Raw genomic sequence first — 24897 nt, 5'->3', positions numbered from 1 at the left:
AATTGCTTTTATAAATACATTAATATCAAAAGGAGAGTCTAGGAAAATCTCCATTCCCTATTGGATGAGTGGGGGAACATAGTAACAGAAGACAAGGAAAAGGCTGAGTTACTTAGCACCTTCTTTGCCTCAGTCTTTAATAAAAATACTGCCTACCCTCAAGGCCAGTGGGCTTCTGAGCTGGTAGACAGGGATGGGGAGTAGAATGCCTTCCCTGTAATCCAGGAGGAGGTTGTTAGTGACTTGCTGTGCCACTTAGATCCCAACAAGTCTACAGGATTCATTCTAGGGTGCTGAGGGAGATGGTAGAAGAACTGGCTAAGCTGGTTTCTACCATTCATCAGTGGTCTTGGCTAACCCAGAGGTCCCAGATGACTGGAGGTTTGCCAATGGGATTGGCCCAAGGTTGGTCCATCCACAAGAAGGGCCGAAAGGAGGATCTGGGAAACTATAGGCCTGGCATCCTGACCTCAGTGCCTGGCAAGGTTATGGATCAGATCATCCTGAGTGCCATTAAGCAGCATGTAGAGGACAACCCATCAAGATCAGGCCCAGCCAATATGGATTTAGGAAAGGAAGGTCCTGTATGACCAGTCTCATCTCTTTCTAAGACTGAGTGACTCCCCTAGTGGATGAGGAGAAGGCTGTGGATGTGGTCTACCTCAACTTCAACAAAGTCTTCAACACAATATCCCATAGCATCCTCCTGGAAAAGATGGCAATCCATGGTTGGATAGGGGTAACCTTCAGTAGGTTAAAAACTGGTTGGATGACAGGGTCCAGACAGTGGTGGTGAATGGTACTGCATCCAGCTGGTGTCCAGTGACCAGTGGTGTTCCTCACCTTTCTTGATGACATGGATGAAGGGATCAAGTCTACCCTAAGTAAATTCACAGATGACACCAAAGCTGGGGGAGTGTCCATCTGCCAGAGGGTAGGAGGGCTCTGCAGAGGGACCTGGACAGACTGGAGAGTTGGGCTGATTCCAATGGGATGAGGTTCAACACGGCCAAGAGCTGGGTCCTGCACTTTGACCACAAAAACCCCATGGGGAGCTCCAGGCTGAGCACAGAGTGGCTGAGAGCAGCCAGGCAGAAAGGGACCTGGGAGTGTGGAGTGACAGGAAGTTGAACATGAGCCAGCAGTGTGCCCAGGTGGCCAAGAAGGCCAATGGCATCCTGGTCTGTATCTGGACCAGGAAAAGTGTGGCCAGCAGGTCCAGGGAAGGGATTCTGCTCCTGTACACAGTGCTGGTGAGGCCACACCTCGAGTACTGTGTCCAGTTCTAGGCCCCTCAGTTTAGGAAGGAGATTGAGGTGCTGGAGCAGGTCCAGAGAAGAGCAAGGAGACTGTGAAGGGATCCAGCACAAGTCCTGTGAGGAAGGGCTGAGGGAGCTGGGGGTGTTCAGTCTGGAGCAGAGGAGGCTCAGGGGAGACCTCATCACTCTCTCCAACTCCCTGAAAGGAGGGTGTAGCTGGGGGAGGTCGGTCTCTTCTCCCAGGCAGACATCAGTAGGACAAGAGGGCATGGACTTAAGCTTTGCCAGGGGAAGTTTAGGTTAGATATTAGGAAAAAATATTTTTACAGAGAGGGTGATCAGGCATTGCTGGGAAGGGCTCTCCAAATCCTCGCTGCTACCAGGGCTCCTCAGCAACTGCAGATCTGGATGATGGTATCATATGCAAGTGGTGATGTATCTCTCTCTTAATCACTGTCCTTTCTCTCATATAAAGATGCATAGGATTTGATGCATTGCCCTGTATATTTTCTATCTGTCTGCTTTAGGTACTTTGTTCTTTATTTTTCTTATTTGGTTGTATTATTCAGTTATCACCAGTAAAATACATCTACTCTTTTCACTTTGGTGTCCAAGTTTCATTACCATCTTCAGTCATCAAAACAGATGTTTTCTTAGCTTTTTTGAATTTAAGACAAAATGGTGACAGAATGTTGGCATAATACAAATCACTTGTGCCCTTCAAATTGTCAGTCTCAGAGATTAAGACTTTCAATGGTAGATGCTTGCCAATAACTGAAAGGCTTGTACTGTGAGGGCTTTTTAAACTGCCAGTATTCTGACAGACTTCACTTTCTTTACCTCTTACAGGTCCTCTGGGATTTCTTTTGAGTCTTGTCTTGTGCTTCATTTTGTAACGATGCTTTGGAAAAAAACCTTAAAAATACCTTCTCTACTAAATCTAGAGATTACTAATGATGATTTTTTCCTTTTTGTCATAGATCACCTGCTGGTGTTATGATAGCAGAGACCTCTGCAATGCACAATGTTGTGTCCTTCCAGGATATCTGCTCAATACAGGAATCATATTTCATTTAAGGTTTAGCAACTGGCGCAGCAATTTGCATTAAACTACATTTATATTTCTATCTCCTATTACAGAAGTATGGTATTCTCATAGTAAATGGTTGTGCTGTACTAATCAATTTCAGCAATTCTGTCGGAGAACAGGAAGCTGAATAGACAAAAGAAGGTACTAATTCAAGTACTGTAACTTGGATAGATTCATATGTGCATCTTTAGTGTTTTCAGTGAAACTGGTTCAAATTTAACTGTGTAATTCACTCTGCTGTCATTGCCTTTTTCTTTAAAATTTTCTGGAATGGCTGAAAATTTATTCAAGTTCACAAAAGGATGGTTTCTCTCTAATAAATGTAGAAATTAAAAAAGGCTGAGAAGATCATGATTTTCCCATTTTGGTGGTAAACTTATAGCCTATTGCCAGGGCATGGATTTAGATATGTCATAGAACATCTTGTAGAGAACTGTAAAGACGGAGTGGTTTTGACTCCTCTTGCAAACCTTTAAAACATCATGACAGTGCAACATTGAGCACTTCTCTCTGGCCAAGTTACTTAAGGCACAAAACATATTGGAAATACAACTAATGGTCATGTAACACACCTAGTCAGGGAAGACTGTTAAAGCATTCAGAACTCATTATTATCAGCTGGCCAGTGCCCTTAAAAATGTTATCAGCAATGCTTTCACCTCCTCTGCAGATCTGTGGAATCTCTTTTCCAGTTTGTACTGCTATGATGGAAAAAGGACTGTCATGAGTCAGGCACACGTATTGAGGGGCACACTGCAGATGGACTCATGAAGCCCATAAAACAGCAACAGAGATAGCACAGACATCCCCATGAAAGGTAGTGAGTCCCAGAAGGTGACAGATCTATACATTTAAGTCTTTTCTATTTACATACACTTCTTTCTTGATGGATGTGGACGTTTCACAGGAGCTGGAACCTAGACTGCAACTTTGCGTCTGGTCTCCCACTGAGGAGATGCCCTAGGTGAAGAAAAAGACACATGACTGTTCTCGTTTCAGCATCTCTCATTCTTTCAGGCAGAGTTAGCCTGGTAAGTGGAATATTGCAGAGTCTCCTTAATACTTTAGAACATCACACCATTTGCCCAGTGCTAATGAAGTCAGGTATTGTTTTACACCATTCAACAGTCCCTTATCTCCTTCAGAATATCTTTGCTTTGTGATAAAGGTCTCAACTGAGCAATGTCTCTGACATTGCTATTCAGCCAGGAAACTCCACGATGGTGAGAGTCAGGTGAGCATAAAGGTCTGGAAACTAAAGAAATAAAAATAAAAATCCGGGTGCTGAAGATCTGAACTGAATCTGTTAAATACAATCCCTCCTGCCTCTGGAGAGAAGTAATCATTACAGAGGAGTTTCAAGCCTTCTCACCCTATTTACAAGCTCCCTTCTCAGCAAACAGTAGTTCTGTTCATTCCCAAGAGAGGCAATGGAGTGAAAGATTCTTCATGGATCCTGGCTCAAAACTGATAATGATAGCATCAAACTTGGCTACCAGACAAAACCAGTTTTTCCAGGGTGGCAACAAGGAGAGCTGGGAACTGCAAAAGCTATGGTTCCCTGCACTAAGGCTGGGCAGAACTCACCAGGGAGGAAAGCTACACAGCAGGGAATATTGACTAACCAACAAACTCATACAAGGGGAGAAGGCTCAGAAGAAAAAAGGCAAGGGGGATGTGCCTCTGAAGCTCATAGAATAAGGTAGGTTGTGATTAGCCATGGCTGTTGCAAAGAAAGCTGACTCTACCTCAACACAGAGGGGACTCCAGGGTGGCATTTGTTATAGAAAAACAGCTATGTGACCAGGATAAAAGTTGAACAACTAACAAAAGAACTTCAAAGAGGGCAATGGGACTGAGCTGGCTTCAACATATGTATCCTTCTTGGTGAGACTGGGGATACCCAGCATCAGGATGATGAGCATATCATGGACACCCATAATGGGAATCATATTGGTATTGTAATAGAATTGTGTATTGCAACCACTGTATTTTGCTAAGTGTAAGTTGCATTTGTTTTCAATGCATTTTGTATCACTTTGCTACATCAAAAATCCTATATAACATCAGTTATCTTCAGATAAGTAAATATATCAAACATTACACCCTCTACCATGGACTATCTTTTAGAATCTATGTAAAATAGGGTCATAATCAGTGTAACCAGAGACAAGATTTCAGAAATAAAGGGCAGAAGAATGGAAAGAAAAAATCCTTTCACCAAAATGTTTGAAAAGGAAATAGGACACTAAACTAACAAAAGTACTCTCTTAGTTATCTACTTGCTGGGAAAATGGATGGATGGAATTATACTGGAATATTTACCAAACAGAAAGAAGTGGTCACTAGGGCAAGCCAGGTAGAAAATGAAAGAATATGGGCTTGTATCTTTCAGATTTCTGATGTCATTTCAGGGGAGATAATTATTCTTCCTTGCTGTGAAGAAATCAATTTAAACCTAAGTCTAGCATGAATGGTTTTCCTGCCAACGGCAAAAGAATTTACAGAGGAAAAATAAAGAAGAAAAAAAGGTTTTACAGATTTCACCAGGGTCAAAGTGTTACATGAGCAAATCAATAAAAAGAATTCATTTTAGACAATTATTTTCCCTGGGTTGGTAGGTAGTAGACCATAGAGTGTGGGCACTCCAACATAAGATTATATTCTATTTGCATGAGTTAATTATGGGAACAAAGCACACCAGAAAAAAAAAATTGAACTACCATGTAAAGCAGAGGTAATGAATCTTCACAAATCAATAAAACAACAGCAGCAACTACTGCTGTTCTGCCACTAAATGTAAAACATACATTACTATAAACAGTGAAATGGCATAAACTTGTGATCTGGGACTGAAACATAATATAGGAAACAACGAAGTATTGCTAAGGCCTTTGCAGCATTAAAGTTGAAGAAGGGAACAGTACCTGCACAGGTAATTGAGAAACACAATTAAGAGAGATGTGGACAACAGAATGAAAGCTAAGAGAAGAGCGAAGCTGTGAGAATAACACAAGTACTGACCATTTTCTTGCTGACAGAGAAGGATTGTTCAGGCCTTATCCATAGCCTCACAATGAGAAAAAGCAAAATAATGATCCAGAATGCTCAATGTGGGAAATGGGAATTGTGACTTTCACAGCTCCTCTTTGCCCTATTTTTTCACCAGACTCATCTCAGACAGTGGTCAGGAGGGGTCTGCCAGGGAAAAGGGTCTAGAGAGAGCTTTAGTTGTTACAGAAACAAGAAGTTGGTGTTATGGAAGTCTGCCCATAGCCCTGTCTCCTTCTCTGACCTGCACTAAGAAAAGTTTGCTTTGACACATCTTTACCTTTTTCTGCTAATGAATCACTGACACGGTGACTGTTCCTCACTGCAACATTCTTCTGGCAGGCACTACATACACATCAGAAATGTGGAGAAAAGCTTTGAATAGCAACATGTTGATGGATGGGCAGACAAGGAAGTTGAGTTCTATAGGACACAGGAATACCACCATAAACAGTCACTGCTGGCAGAAGGACTAAAGGAAATATGCTTGAAGTGTGTGTGCATGCCTGGTATCCCCTGCCCTAGGCAAAAGAACCAGTTTTCAATTTCCGTGAATGTCCTGAGCCCAGTGTCATGCCCAGAATCCTGTCTGACATGGTTAGAGTTGGCCATGGAAGCAGGCTCTGTGTTATCCTCCTACACAGTAGCAGAACACAATAGGAGCATTTCTGCCCTAGAAAGCAGATGCTCTTAGGCTGCATTAACAGATGTTCTTGATTGTCTTCTGTCTATGTACAAGCAGGATGCTTATAATTCCAAAATCCTGCAAATGGCATCCTGGGGTTAGTAGATCAAGAGAGGTTCTCCTCCCCCTCTATTCTGCATTGGTGAGGCCGCACCTGGAGTATTGTGTCCAGTTCTGGGCCCCTCAGTTCAAGAAGGACAGGGAAGTGCTTGAAAGAGTCCAGCGCAGAGCTACTAAGATGATTAAGGGAGCGGAACATCTCCCTTATGAGGAAAGGCTGAGGGAGCTGGGTCTCTTTAGTTTGGAGAAAAGGAGACTGAGGGGTGACCTCACTAATGTTTTCAAATATGTAAGGGGTGAGTGTCAAGGAGATGGAGTTAGGCTCTTCTCAGTGGTGACCAGTGATAGGACAAGGGGTAATGGGTGTAAATTGGAGCATAGGAGGTTCAAATTGAATATCCAGAAAATTTTTTTTACTGTAAGGGTGACAGAGCCCTGGAACAGGCTGCCCAGGGGGGTCGTGGAGTCTCCTTCACTGGAGACATTCAAAACCCGCCTGGACACGTTCCTATGTGAGGTACTCTAGGTGGCCCTGCTCTGGCAGGGGGGGTTGGACTAGATGATCTTTCGAGGTCCCTTCCAACCCCTAGGATTCTATGATTCTATGATTCTATGATTCTATGGTATGTCATAGCTGACACTCTGGAGGGCTATGATGCAATCCAATGTAACCTGGACAAGCTGGAGATCTGGGCAAAGAAGAACCTGATGAGGTTAAATAACAGCAAGTGTGGAGTCCTGCACCTGGGAAGGAAGAACCCCAAGCAGCAATATAGGTTAGGGGTGGAAAGCAGTTCTGAGGAGAAGGATTTGGGAGCCCTGGTAGACAGTAAATTGTCCACGAGCCAGCAGTGTGTCCTTGCTGCCAGGAACAGGCAGCAGGATCCTGTTGGCACAGGATCATGGGCTGCATAAAGAAGAGTGTGGCCAGTAAGTCAAGGGAGGGCATTCCCCCCCTCTACTCTGCCCTGGTGAGGCCACAGCTGGAACACTGCATCCAGTTCTGGCCTCCCCAGTTCAAGGGGGACAGGGAACTACTGGAGAGAATCCAGCAGAGGGGATGAATGTGATTGGCATATGGAAGCATCTTTGATGAGGAAAGGCTGAGAGAGCTGGGACTCTTTAGCCTGGAGAAGAGAAGGCTGAGGGGAAACCTTGTTAATGCCTGCAAGTATCCAGAGGGTGGGTGCAAGGAAGATGGAGCCAGACTCTTTTCAGTAGTTCCCAGTGGCAGGATGAGGGGCAATGGGCACAAGCTGGAAAGGGGAAGTTCCATTTAAATATAAGAAAAACCTCTTTACTATGAAAGTGACAAGGCACTTGAACAAGCTGCCCAGGGAGGTTGTGGAGTCCCCTTCTCTGGAGGTATTCAAAACCCACCTGGATGCAGTCCTGTGTAACATGCTCTAGGTAATCCTGCTTTAGTGGAAGAGATGGACCAGATGATCTCTAGAGGTCCCTTCCAACTCTGATGATCTGTGATTGTTATTCTGTAATACAGGTTCAGCCTCCATAAATGTCACTTAGATATGATTAATAGGTAGGTAAAAAAGAGACAAATAGCCAAAAAAAAAAAAAAAAGAAAGAAAAGAATATGGCAATTTGCAGGTCCTTTGTATTAGACCCATGCTTTTGACTGCTCTTACTGAAGTAATATGATCCTAATTTGGAACATAAAGCTGCCCAGCCTTGCCAGGGTTATTGTGTATGCATTTTCTGCTGCACACACACAAATGGGGGAAAACTCCAGCGACTTTGCTTAAGTGCAGGTTGGCTTAGGTCTGTAAAAGTCATCTTCCACTGGTGAGTTTCTTTGCTTCCAAAACATGCAAAGCTCAGGGTTTACCCTAGCTTTAAGTAATTTGCTTGGGGAGGGGTTTTTTTTTGGTAGGCATACTTGGAAGGGACAAATTTTTAATTTCTATCTTTTCTGCTTGTCTTTTTCACTGATGATCTATTGTTTAACAAACCACCTTCAGATTTGAATGGTAAAAAGTTCAAAGAGTAATTTGTGCATGTACTTGGCCTTGATGCTAGTTATTAATTGTTATTAATGTACTAGAAATAAGTACATTACTGTGGGAGAAGTCACATACCAGAGAACAAAGAGACACATAGAATAAAAATACAGCTTATGTAGCACTGAAACAGCAAGAATCAGAGAAAAAATACATCTTCAGTGGTCAACAGCCCATCCTTGAGAAACAGGCCTACAAGAGAGATGAAAGGGGTGGAAGTGAGTACTCCTATAATTTATCTTGGTGTGAAAATAGCCTTGAGCACTAGGTAGAAAACATCGACTAATCTGACTTAGCTAGTAACATACTATTAGCATATGAATGTATTATTAGCATACTAAAATACCCACCCATAGGCCATACGGACCCTACTAACAAAATGTCACCTAGCCTTTTAGCACGGAAAGTGAAATTTTAAAGCACAGTCACTTTACGTGGGAGTGAAGAACTAGCTAACCAGTCATTTCTACAGCAGGATATAATCAGAGATACAGTAATTTTACATATTTCTGTGTATAAAACTAGCCTCTGTGTTTTGGGAATCTGAGATATATAAATAGCTTTACAGAATACCATCTGGATCTGTTTTCTGCACAGAACTGGAAACTAAAGCAAATATCCCTGTGTGTGGATGACTTATTCCATGCAGGACTTATTCCACCTTATTCCAGGGTGATGGACCCTGATTTTGGGACAACAGGCTCAGGGATACTTTACTGCAAAGAAAGACACATTGGTGCTGGAGCAGCAATGCAGTTTCTGGGAGGGAGCATGCATCAGAATCACTGTAATGTGCCACCTTCTTTCCCATTCCTTAACAGTAGCCAAGTGATCATGGCATGAAAGCAACTTGAAGCTAACACAAAGTGAGAGGAGCCAGACAGAGCAAGTGTGTCTGTTTGTGCTCTTACTTACAAATGTGGTTGAGTGCTGCACTTCTCTATAACACTGCAAAAGTAATTCAGCTCCTCCTCTCTGCTCTGTGTGACAGCAGAGGCAAAATCTGAGTGGGCAAATCGGAGTAAATGCTGTCTTAAATGGCCTGGAATTAAAGCATCCACTGAGAAATGAGAACATGTTTAAGCCTGATCACACTGACTTTTAGGCACTGATAGGCATGAGAAAATATTGGGATTTTTGTTTTGCCTTGTACACAGGCCCAATCCAAGCACAAGAAGGATGTCACAGTTTTAAAAGCACTTCAGTTAAGCAGAAGGCCCCATGAAATCCACAATAAAGTAGATTTACATTTAAATGTGCTGAATTTTTTCTTTTCCCAACTTTCATTCCTGTTTTGAGAGATAGAAACATCCTGCCTCTATTAGTCAGACAAGTTATTTAAGTTATAAGTTGTACTGAATCCAATAAAAATAGAATAAAGCTGACATGCAGAGAAAGGGCTAATCAAGAAGAAAACTGTGGAGAAGAAGCACTTGACTGCAGATGCTACAGGAAGGTGAAATCATTAGCAGATCCAGAAAATTTCTGCATATTGTCAGACTCTGATGAACTGTGCCTGGCACCCCATGGCCTGAAAAATGCTTCCTTGCCTATCTTAGATTTCTGATGTTTGTACCCATGCCTGTCTGCATACAGTATAAAAAACAAACAGAAAAAATTACTTTCGTCAGAGTGGCCATATGATATCACTTGGCTATACAAAGAAAGGAAAGAGGGAGAAGCAGCCAGGAGTGGCCATGGGTCTCCTGCCCTCCAGGGAGCTGTGCTTGCTCTGTTGCACTGACTGGGGATAGGCAGGGAGTCACGTTCTCCTGCAGCAGCTACAGGCACACATGTAAATTCAGGCCCTCTCCATCTCTTAATACACAGCTTTCAATACATCTCAGCTCTATACTGATTGCGTTTAATCCCATTCTTGGAAAGAGCTGAAGTAATGCCTGATGGTGAAGGCATTGGCTAACCCTACCAAAATTCATTCCAGACACATTAGGAAGAGGTAATGAAACCACCTGCTATAACTAACAGAGAAATTTGATTTAGAAGTTTCTTTATTTTAGAATACAGTCTTCTCCAACCCTCTTTACATCTTGCTATCTTTTGACTCTCCCAGGGCCCAGATAATGTAGGGCGAATAGCTAAGGAAAGCAGCAGCAGGATGAAGATACCAGAGCTGCCAGAATGTCACTTCTCAGGCAGAAACTTTGAGATACTTACTCCCAGATACCAGCATGGACCCTCCGCCAGTTTAGTACTGCAGCCTGGACCTCACAGTTGGCACAGGCTGCACAGTCAATTAATTATACACACACAACAATTTTGGGGAAGACAGACACTCCAGCAGCTTGCAGCAGGCACATGGACTGCAACCCACTATCTCATTCCATCCACTGGTACTGAGTCCCTCAGTCATACCAGTCCACCCAGTAGCTGGTTTTCAGGACACAGGACTACTGACTGCCCTGGCTGGGAGCACGGGGCCTGGACACAGATTCCTCTAGGCTGTCCTGCAGATCTTCTTGTTCCCTGCAGGGGAGAACAGAGCCTGGCAAAGGGCTGCCAGGATCCCCATAAGGGACAGACTAATAATCATCACTCTAATGTGCTTGTAACCTCATCTCTGCTGGATCCAGCAGAGCTCTTGGAGATGGTTGGGCTAGCCATGAGACCCTGCACTAGGAGGCAGTAGGGCTGGTGACAGCCATGGAGTTGCTCTCTCCCCAACAGCAGCACCAGTATCCCACTGCCCAGCATAGGGTGGGCCTCCCCTCTGCACCATCACATGGGTATGTCACAAAATCACACAGAATCACCAGAGGTGGAAGAGACCTCTACAGGTAATGTACTCCAACCCCCCTGCTAAAGCACTAATTGCACATTATACATGATTGCATCCAGGTGTTTTTTTTTAATATCTCCAAAGAAGGAGACCACAATATCTCTAGGCAGCTGTTCCAGTGTTCTGTCGCCCTCACAGTAAAGAATTTTTTTCCTCATGTTTAAATCGAACTTCCTGTGTTCCAGTGTGTGTCCTTTGCTCCTTGTCTTATTGCTGGGCACTACTGAGAAGAGCCTGGCTCCATTCTCCTTACAGTAACCCCTTAGACAACTATACACATTCATAAGGCCACCTCTCATTCTTCCCTCCAGGCTAAACAGACCCAGCTCTTTCAACCTTTTCAGAAAAGAGAGGCTCAGGTTCCCCAGACACTTTGTTGCCCTCTATTGGATTCTCTAAAGCAGTGCCCTTTCTCTTGAAATGGGGAGCCCAGAACTCAAAGCATCATTCCAGATGTGGCCTCACTAGGGCAGAATACAGGGGGAGGGTGACCTCCCTTGACCTACTGGTCACACCCGTCCTAATGCATCGCAGGATACCACTGGGCTTCTTGGCCAGTGTCAATGAACTGGTCCATGAACAGAGTTCCTGAAGGACTTCAGAGGCACACTTGCAGCAGCTGGACCAGAAGGTATTTGTCCAATCCATTGGGACACAGTGTGGGTGTGCAGACAATCCTGTTTTAGCAGGGGCTTTGGAGAAGATGATCTGTAGTGGTCTGTTTCAGCTTGGGTGATTCTGGGTGATTCTGTGATATTCCAATGTAATGCTGTGCTCCACCATAGCCATCTCTGATTGCTTGTCTCCAGAGAGTTATCTCAGCTTCCTGCAAAGCCAGGGCAGCAGGGTCTGGAGGAGAGATGGGTAGACATGTAAACGGGATGCCCAGATGTAAGGATGGAAGCTGCCCACCAGATACCCTGGCACCAGCCCTACTTTTGATGGCTGAGATGCTGCAGGGCAATGATGTCTGTGTGAGGCTGGGTAGCCAGAAGTTCCCTCTGCATGGTGGTAGATGACCAATGACACCAGTCTGAAGACATGCTCTTCAAAACCACTATGCACCCACACTGAGTGCAGGAGGTAGGTCCCCTCCACTCTCAGAGAGGACACTTGGCTTTCTCTCAGTCTACCACAAGACTCAGATGTAGCTGAACAGTTGGAAGCATGATATCATGTATCTGGCCCCCATTCCAGCCATCCAGACACATGGGACAGAGATTGTCAAGTGTTGTGGCCATGTTCTACACATGCTGCAGTGGGCTGGGGACAGCTGGGACCTTCTCCCTCCCACCACTCCCACATCAGTGAGTGTCTTACTAGAAAAGGCCAGGCCCCATATATCCCATGTCCATGGTGCCAGGCTACACAGTGCTTTAACCAGAGCACCAGTCTATGCAGGACTTGGCCTCCTGCATCAACACTTGTCCTGCCCTGCCATGGAGGTTATGGATGTGCTGCAAAAAGAAATACCACGGGGCCCTTGGCTTTTTTCCCAGCTTTTCTGCTCTGCTCTGTGTTGCTTTGCCTAACATTTGTCAAGGATGCAGGTCTCTTCCTCATAAAGGGAGAGGTAGTAGACAGCCTCCAACAGCTTGATCAATAATATCTCTCTCTGTCTGGATGGGGCAGTGCCCAAAGAAGGACTCACTTGTACTCTTTGGAGGCCCAAGTTATGCTCTCTCCTGAGCATGGCATGGTCCTAACAGCATATTGTGGAGGATGCAGCCATGCCATCCTTGGCCAGGGAGTGGTTACATGGCTAAACAGCTACCCTGTCAGTGCCACAGGAGGCCCGCTCCACACATTGTGGGGCTGACAGATGGGGTCTGACATGTGGGACACATGCCACAGGTGGGAGATCCACCAGGGCAGAAAAGAGGCTTTCTATCTGTCATGGTTTAACCCCAGTGACTAGCTGAGCACCACATACCCACTTGCTGGCTCTCCCCACGATGGGATGGGAGACCAAGTGAGAAGTGAAAAAGTACAAAAACTCATGGGTTGAGATAAAAACAGTTTAATAAGTAGAGCAAAAGCTCTCAAGCTAGTTTCAGGTCTCAAAACCATCAATCAACTTTCCTCTGTTCAAGATCTTAAAGAAGGGAGAAGATGGACAACATTTTGTTTGAAATGTAACATATGTGTTTAAAGATGCTTCATGGAATCCTCCTTCTTTTATCTCTTACGAGCGAGCTATTGGCAGCAACTCATGCATTGGCTTTAATCTTAGTGCAGTTAATTTGTGCTGAACATCTGCAGCCAATTCCCAGGACCTATATTTAAACAAGGATTTCAAATATTTTTATAAGTTGGACGGGTGTACTTTGAGTGGTCACTTCATCCATGCTGTCCAGGATGGGAGAACTGCACTGAAATTTAACTATAGTTATTCTGCAATGAAAGAACCTAAGCTGAGTTGTGTGTTTTTCTAGCTGCCTCTCATCTTACACTAAATTCAACAGGAGCTATGCCCAAGGCATGCATTTTGAAAAAATTTTTCATCAAAACCTTTGACAAAAAATCAGTAGAGATTTGAAAGGGTTGTTTCGTACAGTCTCTGTGAATATATGTTAAAAAAAAACAAAAACCAACCCATGCCATAGTATCTTCGACAATTTTTCCCTAGCAGCTGCATGTCAGCCCTGAAGAGAACTAGAAGAGGACTGATTGTTTTAATAGTGCTGGGTCTACACTGAAGGGAATGGATCATTGGAAAGGTTTGTTCTCTTCCTCTTGTGCCACATGAAAATTCCAAGTTTAGATAAAAAATAATGGTTAGTACTTTAAAATTATTTTTCACATCCAAAATGCAAAATAATTCGGTATCATGGAGGAAAACTGGAATATGGTTACCACAAATGCCACAAAAGTGTACTTCATCTCTTCAGAAGGATGACTCTTACTTGGAACCCCTTCTCTGTTATTCTGAGCAATAACAAAAAACAAACAAATGCACCCAGGTGAATTGCACAGCACCAAAATGATAATCCAAATATATTCTCCTAAATTATTATCTATACAGTACAATTCACAGATAGCTGAATACATAAAACAAACAAACAAACAAGCCTATTAGATAGACAGATTATTTTTTTATCATTTTATAGTTAATAAAAAGCTGGACAATGTGATTGGCCCATACACTAATATGTGTGTCCTGTCTATTCTGGGCTCTGTTTCTGCTTAGTGATTAACCACACAAACTGCCAAATCATCTGGCATCATCTGGCATCATCATCATCACTGACGAATGCAACTTCACCTGATGAAGGTGAAGGTCTGAACACATGAACAAAGGTCTAGTATAGGTGTATTTACTTTTTATATATTTGTTGCCCTTCTGCATGCCTGCAAAATAGGAACAAAAGCATGCATGCCAAAAGGATCTAATCTGTTTTTGAAAGTTATAGGCTGGACTCTGCACTGCTTTCATGTTAATACCCAAAATACAAGACTGAAAATGGAGCTGACTGTGACAATTAACAGGTTGTTTATTGACCCTGAGTCTGAATGAAAGGGATGTGTGGCATACTGAGGACAGAAGATCAGGTCTGAGACTGTATGAGGAACATGAACATCCAGCAGTCTGCAGACCTGATGAGCTGCATCCATCCCAGAACACTGAGGGAACTTACAGACATAGTTGCTAAGAAACTCCCCATTACACTAGAAAAATCATGGCAGCCAGGTAGTGTCCTTAATAATAGGAGAAAAAGAAATATCACAACCATTCCCCATTTTTAAGAAGTGCAATAAGAAGGACCTGGGAAATAGCAGTCAGTCTCACACCTGTGCCCTGTAAGGTCATGAAACAGAACATCCTGAAGCATATATCAAAGGATACATAGAAGACAAGCAGGTACAAATCAAGGACAAATCACATCAAACTCATCTACTATACTTCTACAACAGAGTGACTGAATCAGCAGACAATGGAAGAGCAAATGTTGTCATCTAATTGGATTATCTAATTGTAATATCTTTGACATGGTCTCATGCAGCACTTCTAAATTAGAGAGATATGTATTTGATGGGTATATGGATAAGGAATTGATAAGGAATGGATAAGGATGACTGCATCCAAAGAATTACAATTAATGGCTCAATGTCCATGGGTCTGCACTGGGACCAGTACTGTACAATATCTTAATTAATGGCACAGACAGTGGGACAGACTGAACCCTCAGCAAGTTGAGTGGTGCAGTTTCACTTTTGCTTCTCTTTGTGTGATACAGCCCTAGTTTCATACAGACAGCAATAACAAGCAGTTACTCTGTGGAATGAGGTATATACAACAGGAAGGAGATGACAAATTGTTGAGAACTGGTGGGACAGGAGAGGCCTTGAGAAGCGAAGACACAGGATATGGTATAGAGGAGCACACAGCTGCGAACAACTTGCCTGTGGTCAGCTTATGTGCAGACTGGAGCTGGAAAAACAGTATAGGAGTAATAGGGAGAACACAGAGAAAACACATTCAGATGGCATCAGGCATAGTAAATTTTGATTTAATATGAACTTAAGATCAGTGAAGAAGGAAAAAAGCATCTCATCAAACATAAAAAAATCATCTCAACTAGATCTGAGAGGGAGGAAGAAGAAATCCTCACCACAAACATCTTATTCTTCTTGGCAAAGAAACCCAGCTGCTGAAAGGGGGGGGGAGAAAGAGAGAGAGAGAAAGGTCTCACAATACCAAGAAGTAGCTGTTTAGTTGTCTCCATGTTCTGCAAGGAGAAATCATATCTTTATTTTTTCAGTCTGCCAATTTCAATGTCTGCATCAGAAAAACTGTCCATGGGTTTTCAGATCCCTGTTGAGTTGTAATGGACCTTCTCATATGGGAAGCACCAGGCAAAGATGTATTTCAGGTTAGAGGCACAATCCACAAGAATGACTTCAGGATTCTTTTCCCTCTGTTCTTCAACTTTCCTAAACTGTTCATAGCCCTGCAGTGAACTTCTACTCTACACAGAAAATTGTGCTTGTTCAGATGTGTCACCAGCTAGCCAGCAGTCCCTTCTGCCATCTGAAAAAATCCTCTGTGAAACGTGTTGTGAGAAGAATTTTCCCAAAGCCCTGAAATTAAAAATGTCCCTTCTCAATATGATTTTAAAAATGTTGACAGATGGCTGAGTTCGCCAATCTTCCTTCCCTCCCACATTTACTGTTCAGAAGAGTCTCTGCATACATGAATGCAAGGGCACCTTGAAATTCTTTTTTACTTGCTATTTGTATTGCTGCCAGATGGAAGCCAAGAACAGCCGAAACCTGAATGCCAAAGGGCTTCCTACCAACTGTGGGAGCTTTCCTCAACATAGTGCTGCTATTTACAAATCAGAGGGTTTCCTCACTGGCCAGTATGCCTTAGGAAGGTTGTGTCTTTGCACAGCCTCAAGAAGACCCAAACCAAGCATAAGATTGAAATAAGTGTAATAGTCAATGCAGAGTCACTCTAGCAGAAGAGGTAAGGGGTTTGCCCCTTCTAGCCCTGCAACTGATTTCCCATCAAGAAAAGAGATTGACACTGGGGAAGATCAGAAAGCTAACACTCCAAGTGAGGCCATAACACTCAGATTGTCCATGGCAGGTTACCAGCCCTGGGTGCAGAGGTGAGGTAAGGAAAGGGACAGAAGTGAGATCTTTCTACACTGTTAATAAATTTCAGAAACTGGGTCTTTTCCCAAAAGCCACTAAGCACCTTGGTTTACATAAGGGACAGCACAGCCTATGTTAGTAATAATCTGTCAAAAAAATATTCCTCAAAACCACAACTTACTCTCTTGTCTTACACTGCTTTTTGCACTGCACTGCTAGCTTTCTGACTGTCAGCAGATAACAGAGGAGTTTTTTGAGCCTGGTCCAGCACATGGTGATAATAAAGTTACAGGAGAAATACATTGTCTATAAACTGATAGGAAAAATTACCCTTCACATGCCTTTTGCTACACAGTCACACAGACAGAGCAGTACTGAAGCAGCTCAGGTAAAGTACTGTAGGAAAAACAGCACAATGGAAAGTCTTCAAAGTGGTAATGACAATTTGGCAGGATATCATCAGAATTTCCCCCTAGGATTTTCAAAGACATCCCATAGGATAAAGCCCTACTTTGGAACCAGTCAGCCCATTTTGTGCCTCCTTCAAGAAAACTACATGGAAACACTGCCATGCCTGAATCCCTGTATAAATCTCAGTGAGTTACATGCACACCATCTCACATCCCACTAGGCCACTTGTGGTGTGTCCCATTATCTAACTTTCATGTCACTTCTTAAAGCATCACAGCCACTCACAGGGCATCATGAAGCAATGTTGTACCAGTAGTGAAGCTGCTGCTAATAAATCAAGCTGCTTTCTGGGCAGCAAACAAAGTAGGCAGTCAGCTGCCACAGACAACTCTGACAGATAAATCAGATAATGCTACAAACTTCCCATGTAGTACAAATGATCTAGAGAGCAGATTTTTGTGGATATAAAATTACTCTGCCCCTCACCCTGTGTTTGTCAGATGCTACCCTCCCTCTGTCAGTAGTACAAATATACACAGATATATATGTACTCTGAATATTTCTATATTAAAGCTCTTGGGTGTCAGGGCAAGCAAAGGTTCCTTCACTGTTAGCTTGTCTGCTCAACACAGTAATGTCAATTCAGGGGAGCCTTGTATAGTCTCCTTTACTCCAGCCTGCAGAGAAGTGTGGAGGGAGTCATACCTGGAAAAGCAATGGTAGGGTCCAAGTTTCTGAGTACAATGCCACATGCCAGAGAAAGGCTCCAAAATAACCTAAGAATAAGTAGTAAAGTACCCACTTTACTACTAACACAGCCTATTCTCTCCTAGCAATGATAGAAAGTGCTACCAGGTTGGCACTGAGATTTGATTAGCAGGGATACTTCAGACAAGCCATATTAAATCCACATACATGTTTGTGGTGTGTGTGAATGTATAAATTTGTACTTGCATTCAAGAAGAAGGGCTTAAAATTGCAATAAACAGAAGCTATGTATCCTTGCACATTCCTCTCTTACTTATCTACCAAGATTAATTTTTAATGTTTCCAGGCTTTATTGCACTGTTATTGTCAATCGTTATATGGTCTATCACCATAATGCAAAGTGGTGAAAGGGACACAACAGACACACTGTAAGACCAATAAAAACATACATCAGGGCTCTTATGTTATTCTAGGGCATAAAAAGGAGGTTTGCTCATCTTGATAGTACCATTTTGTAGCATGTTTTGTGAGACAGAAACTTACCAGGACAAGATGTTTCTGCCACTTCTTATTACTCAAGCTGAAATACTGTCTTGTATCAGTATAAAAATACCTGTGTCTCAGGCAATACATGTGTTATAGCATCAGTTATGTCAAGGACAAGGACATAGGAGCTGAAAAAATATAGGGGGAAAGGGACTAGAAGGAAGAATTGGTACTATCTTAAAAATTCTGACCTGCTATCATCACAAAAAAGGAAAAGGAGTAATTTTCACAAGGGCGGTGCCTTGTCGCACAGATGTCTCCTTGTGTTCTTCAAGATGTGTGATTTAAAAAACACAGCCAACACTCAAGCTACACTTGTGCTTTTCCAAGACCTTTCTTTATGTGCACCACACATAGCTACAAAGCTAGTCTGGAAACAATCTGTTTGTAAAACTTGACAGGGGTTATCTAAGAGTCAAAGCTTATTCCTGGTGATTTGACCATCTGTTCATTGAAGAAACACTTGCAACATATGCAGCCTGTCCACAAGAGATGGGACTGTGCTGACATGAAGTTGTCATAACATACTATGCTGCTTGAGACTGACTGTCCTTGCTGTGCTCTGGAAAAAAGAGAGCTGTAAAACCCTTTTCTCAACCTAACATTAGCACTTAACATGATATTCCTTCTCCCCAGCCTCTGTATCTCTTCTGCTCCTATAGAAGAGCTACAGATGTGGGTGTCCAGTCAGAAGGCACCTACTGCTTTATTTTTTATGTATTTAGCTGTATAACTATTCAAGCACTGATGTTCCTTTATCTGTATATTATGTGTATGCTCCTGATGTGTATTCTACAGCTCACCTCCTCTTCTACTAAATAATACCACTACACAATGCTTGATGCAAGGATCCAGAGCACTCCCCTCTATCTTGGCAGCACATCTTCAAATATGAGACCCTTCAAACTTTGCTTAAGACATTGCTCTACAGCCTTCAAACTTTGCTCTAATCTTGAACTATTGGTACTTCCCAAAATTACATTCGCCAAGAAGAGGGATGACAGTACAGATGCAATGACCACAGGCTGAAAAACAAATTGAGTGCAGCCATCATTCCTATTATATGCAGCTTCCAGAGGTCCTCCTAGCTTTAAATCTAGCATCTAAGAAAAAAACAGCCTTGAAGGAGTTGAAAGCTCAGGCCTCTGGTACATGCAAGTTCCCACAAGACTACTCATTTTACAAACATAATTTTCTGCCAGGCACTGATTGCTTTTGAGCTTCTTGAGAGCAGGGAGAGGAGCCTGGAACTCCTCTGTACCTCAGTGCAAACCAATTCAGCTGCCAGTGAACAGCTCCGGCCGCATCTTCTCCCAGCTCTGTCCTGAGAAACAGCTCTGCCCAAGAAACATGAAGGAGAAAAAGTTTAATCCAGTTTAGCCACAAAGGCCAATACTCAGGAGCATTTTGAGCACTTTACAGTGCTATCTCAGAAACATCAGAGTTTATTAAAGAGAGCTGAGCTACAAACAATTTTTATCATTGATTGTACCTCAGCTGCAGGAAAAACAACTTTTTCTGTTAATGTCAGGTCACACGAGAACACAGCTGGCTCCGTGCCAAAACAGGGACAGAGCCAATCTATTTCTGCAGTCCTTCAGCCTTGAGAAGAAGGAACATCAAAGAAGCACTCCAGAGAGCATAACACAACACTTATTTTATTCTCATAGCGGTTGCATATCACTTCCCAGAAGAAATGGATTAGATTGAACTGCAAGTGAATGCACTCCATCTTGAACTGTTACTATGCAGAAATCATTAAGAGGCCAGGGAGTAAATTGGAAACACCATTGTAAATCTATTTTATTAGCAAGGCCTGCCTCATCTCCTATAACAGTTTAGTTTCACTCAGATTTTAAGTCTTCTTCAGAGCTCCTTTCACAATTTAATCACATCCTAGTCAAGCAACGCTGATTTCAGGCTGTTGCTGCAAAGAAGAGAATGAGTTCTGATTTATACATCTAGTTTCTGCAAATACAGACTCAAAGACACTTAATATACTGTTTTGTATGTTACGCATTACTAAGATACAAATTGCTAAGTTAGTAATTTGTAATTATGACAAATTTGTAATTACTAGTAATTTGTACTAGTAATTCACAATTACTAGTAATTTAGTAATATAAATTATTAAAATAAGCTTCTGTAAAAATTCTGAGAAAAGTATTTGTCTGATAGACACAGAAGATAATAAAGGACTGTGAATGACTAAAGAAACATAAATAGAGGCAGGAACACGAGCTGGCTAAAATAAAACACCTTGGAAAGGAGACTGTTAGCGCTAGCAGTGTCACTACTGCAAATAAAACACCTTGGAAAGGAGATTGTTAGCACTAGCAGTGTCACTACTGCTGATGTTGAACAGTCTTCATGGCAGAAAACCTGTACTCTGGAGTGGGGAGACCAAAGAGGGGCAGGTGGCACAAGCTCATCTGAAGCTGGTGTTATACTGAAGTCTTTGGCAGAATCAAAATTTCTGATGCCCCATTCCAGCACTCTGGTCAACTGTGGTGCTGTCTGAAACAGGCCAGTGTATTCTCCATCTCCAGGTGTCCTGTCCTCTGGTTCAGGTCCTCAGAAACTAGGGGGGATAAAACACAGAGGCTGTGATGCAAGACTGCAAGGTAGGACCAACATCCTGGTGTTTCACAGATGGGTGAAACACCAGAACAGATGCAGAAACCAAACTGTTTTACACAGGTTTAACTACAGTTAAGTTCATCTGACCTAACCCTTGTTCTAACTCTGACAGAGTCATTCATAGTTCCTGTAATGGAGAGAGTGTACTATTTTTAGACACTAAATCGTGCATTCAGTTTTTAGACATTGACCTTAGTATAATACCAATTCTGTACTGACAGTGCCTATTTCTCGCTGTTCACTAGAAGTCTGGATGCAGACACATACATAAAGTCAAACAAATTCCAGCCAAGGTTTCTCACATTGCCAGGTCCATGGCACTGCAAGGCACCTGCTTTAACTCAGGACACTAAAGAATTATCACCTATTTCTGACAGAACACTATTTGTATTTTGCAGCAATGACTCACCATTCTCTTGCATTTGAGAGCAACAGCCTGGCTGCTTTCAGCTTTGTAAAGGAAAGTGAATTGAATGATCTGGGCTGCTCTCAAGCCCATTTATATTTTGAATAGTTGTATGGATGGAAACAGCTGAGACTGGATGATGTAGAAATATAGCACTGGTGGACATGTTAATGACTTTTATTAATGGGAAATAACTATAACAAAAAGTGAAATTAAGTAAATCTGAATAGTGAAGGGAAGAACTTCAGGTGTAGATGAGTGGAGGGCTGCCGATACAGGTAGCTGCCAAAAATTCTCTAAGAAAGAAAAATCTCCAGTGTGGCACAAACTGGAAGGCACCTTGAGGAAATTATCTTTCCATACTTCTTTTTCATCATATGAGTATCTGCAGCGACTCTTCGGAAGAATATAACCAACTAACAGACCTCCAGTCTAATCTGGAATGAACTCCTTATCAGACTCCTTGCCTTACAGGTGTGGAGCTTTTTCAATTTTTTTTTTCAGCGTGTCACAGCTGATGACAGATAGAAACCCTGCTGCCTCCTTGCTAGACTTCTGAAACTTACTTACAAACACACCAATCCATAAGCCCTCTTGAAACACTGAAATGCAGCAAGCTCAATGCTGCATGTAGAAAATGGAAAACACCCAGGAAAACATACTGCCTGTAGTTAAACCAGTAGTAAACAAGACTTAGAGGACAGAGAAGACAAGAACACTTCTAAAATGGAAGAAGGAACCATGCACAATTTGGGCTCTTATCATAGATCATAGAATCATAGAATCATAGAATTGGCTGGGTTGGAAGGGACCTCAGAGATCATCGAGTCCAACCCTTGAACCACCGTTGCAGTTGCTAGACTATGGCACTGAGTGCCACATCCAGTCTCTTTTTAAATATCTCCAGGGACAGAGAATCCACCACTTCAGTGGGCAGCCCATTCCAATGCCGGATCACTCTTTCCATAAAGAAATTCTTTCTAATATCTAACCTAAACTTCCCCTGGCACAACTTAAGACCGTGCCCTCTTGTCTTGTTGAAAGTTGTCTGGCAAAAGAGATCAACCCCCACCTGGCTACAGCCTCCTTTCAGGTAGTTGTAGACAGCGATGAGGTCTCCCCTGAGCCGCCTCTTCAGGCTGAACAACCCCAGCTCTCTCAGCCTCTCCTCATAGGGTCTGTGCTCGAGTCCCTTCACCAGCCTGGTTGCCCTCCTTTGGACCTGCTCCAGGACCTCGATATCCTTCCTGAACTGAGGGGCCCAGAACTGGACACAGGACTCGAGGTGTGGCCTCACCAGGGCTAAGTACAGGGGCAGAATCACTGCCTTGGACCTGCTGGCGACGCTGTTCCGGATACAGGCCAGGATGCCATTGGCCTTCTTGGCCACCTGGGCACACTGCTGGCTCATGTTCAGCTTCCTGTCGATCCAGACTCCCAGGTCCCTTTCTGCCTGCTGGAGAGCAGCCACTCTGTCCCCAGCCTGTAGCGCTGCATGGGGTTGTTTGGCCAAAGTGCAGGACCTGGCACTTGGCCGTGTTAAACCTCATCCCATTGGAATCAGCCCAACTCTCCAGTCTGTCCAGGTCCCTCTGCAGAGCCCTCCTGCCTTCCAGTTGATCGACACTCCCCCCCAGCTTAGTGTCGTCTGCGAATTTGCTGATGATGGACTCAATTCCCTCATCTAAATCATCAATGAAGATATTGAACAGAACTGGGCCCAACACTGATCCCTGGGGGACACCACTAGTGACTGGCTGCCAACTGGATGCAGCCCCGTTCAGCACCACTCTCTGGGCCCGGCCCTCCAGCCAGTTCTTAACCCAGCACAGGGTGCTCCTGCCCAAGCTACGGGCTGATAGCTTTTTCAGGAGAATGCTATGGGGGACGGTGTCAAAGGCTTTGCTGAAGTCCAGGTAGACCACATCCACAGCCTTCCCCTCATCCACCAGTCGGGTCACCTGATCATAAAAGGAGATCAGGTTGGTCAGGCATGACCTGCCCTTCCTAAACCCGTGCTGGCTGGGTCTGATCCCTTGCCCATCCTGCAGGTGCTGTGTGATTGCACTGAGGATGATCTGTTCCATGACCCTGCCAGGCACTGAGGTCAGGCTGACGGGCCTGTAGTTTCTTGGGTCCTCTTTCCGGCCCTTTTTGTGGATTGGCGTGACATTCGCCAACTTCCAATCATCTGGGATGTCCCCAGTGAGCCAGGACTGTTGGTAGATGATAGAGAGAGGCTTGGCAAGCTCTTCTGCCAGTTCCTTCATTACCCTTGGGTGGATCCCATCTGGTCCCATAGACTTGTGGGGATCCAAGCATCTCAGCTTATGTCTGAGCTTATGTCTGATGCTTTATGTCTACCTGAATTGGTGTCTTTCCAGCTGAATTGGTGTCTTTCCAGTCACTTTCTAGACCAAGAAAATGCTCCAGTGCTCATTTATCTGAACTTCAATGAAGCACTGGTCAGTTGGAAGATATAAACCTTCACTTAGTTTGGAAAAAATGAGAATTACTAAAAGAAGCCAGAGTTCAGGAGATAACTGGCAGAAATTAAGACAAGAGCAAATAGCAACAGAAGAGTTGAGTGATACTGAAGACTCAAAGAAGGGAACGACATCCACCACACTGATGCTGCTGTGTGACACAAAGTTTCCCATATTAACAAGCTCTTCCCATGGCTGGGAAAGTACAGTGAAGGGAGGATAGGTCTCAAGTGGATTTCTACTGTCTAGTCACCGGGTGTAAATTTGTTGGGTTTTTTGTTGGGTAATGTTTTAAATTTGAGCTTCTTGCCTTCTTCCAACTGAGACAGACATATTTAAAACTTTAAAGCAAACTTTCCTTGAGACTTCTGTCCTTTTATAAACCTAGCTGTAATCAGCTATTTTGTAAAGCTGGTTGAAAGCTGGCAAGTTTAAAATTTTGAATGGGAAAAAACCTAATACTGTTTTTCTGCACATCTACACACATTATTCCATAGCCTTTTCCACTCGACAAGAAAGCCTGGGTTAAAATATTAATCTGTACATAAATAATGTATAAAATTATTTATAACATAGTACATTTAATTATAATTAAATATTAATTATCATGCTAAAAAGAAGCAATCTAAAATGAGCATCTGAAACACTGGAAGTGTAAGGCATTAAGCAAGATTATCGCAAAGTGATATTCTGCATTGCTATTGGATGTTTAGAGCTCTCATATATTAACCCTCTCATTTTCAAGCTCTTCGTTTGATACTAAACTTGAGAACTCACTTCTCTGGAGGATAGATGAAAAGAAGATGAGGAAAGTTGGCCTCAAGATGTTGTCTGCTTTTGTCACTAACAACACTGAATCTGTGTTCCTTGAAGACAGAATTAGACAAATACATGAAGGAAAAAGGAAGGTCAAAGTAAAATAGGAGATACAGTTTCCATAGCTTGGCATCAAATGCCCAACTCTGGAGATGCCCTGTGATGGTGGAGGGCACAGCAAGCACCTAAACAAAATCTTTTTTGGCAGACCTGGCAAAAACTGTTTCTGACTGCTTAAGGTTTTGGACTGGAGGCATCTTTGGTCCTGACTCACAGCTTCAGTGCAGGAGAAACAATACAGGCCAGCTGAATCAGATGACATC

This window comes from Calypte anna, chromosome Z, assembly GCF_003957555.1.
Source record: "Calypte anna isolate BGI_N300 chromosome Z, bCalAnn1_v1.p, whole genome shotgun sequence".
NCBI lineage: Eukaryota > Metazoa > Chordata > Aves > Apodiformes > Trochilidae > Calypte > Calypte anna.
Note: the sequence above shows the minus strand (reverse complement) of the source record.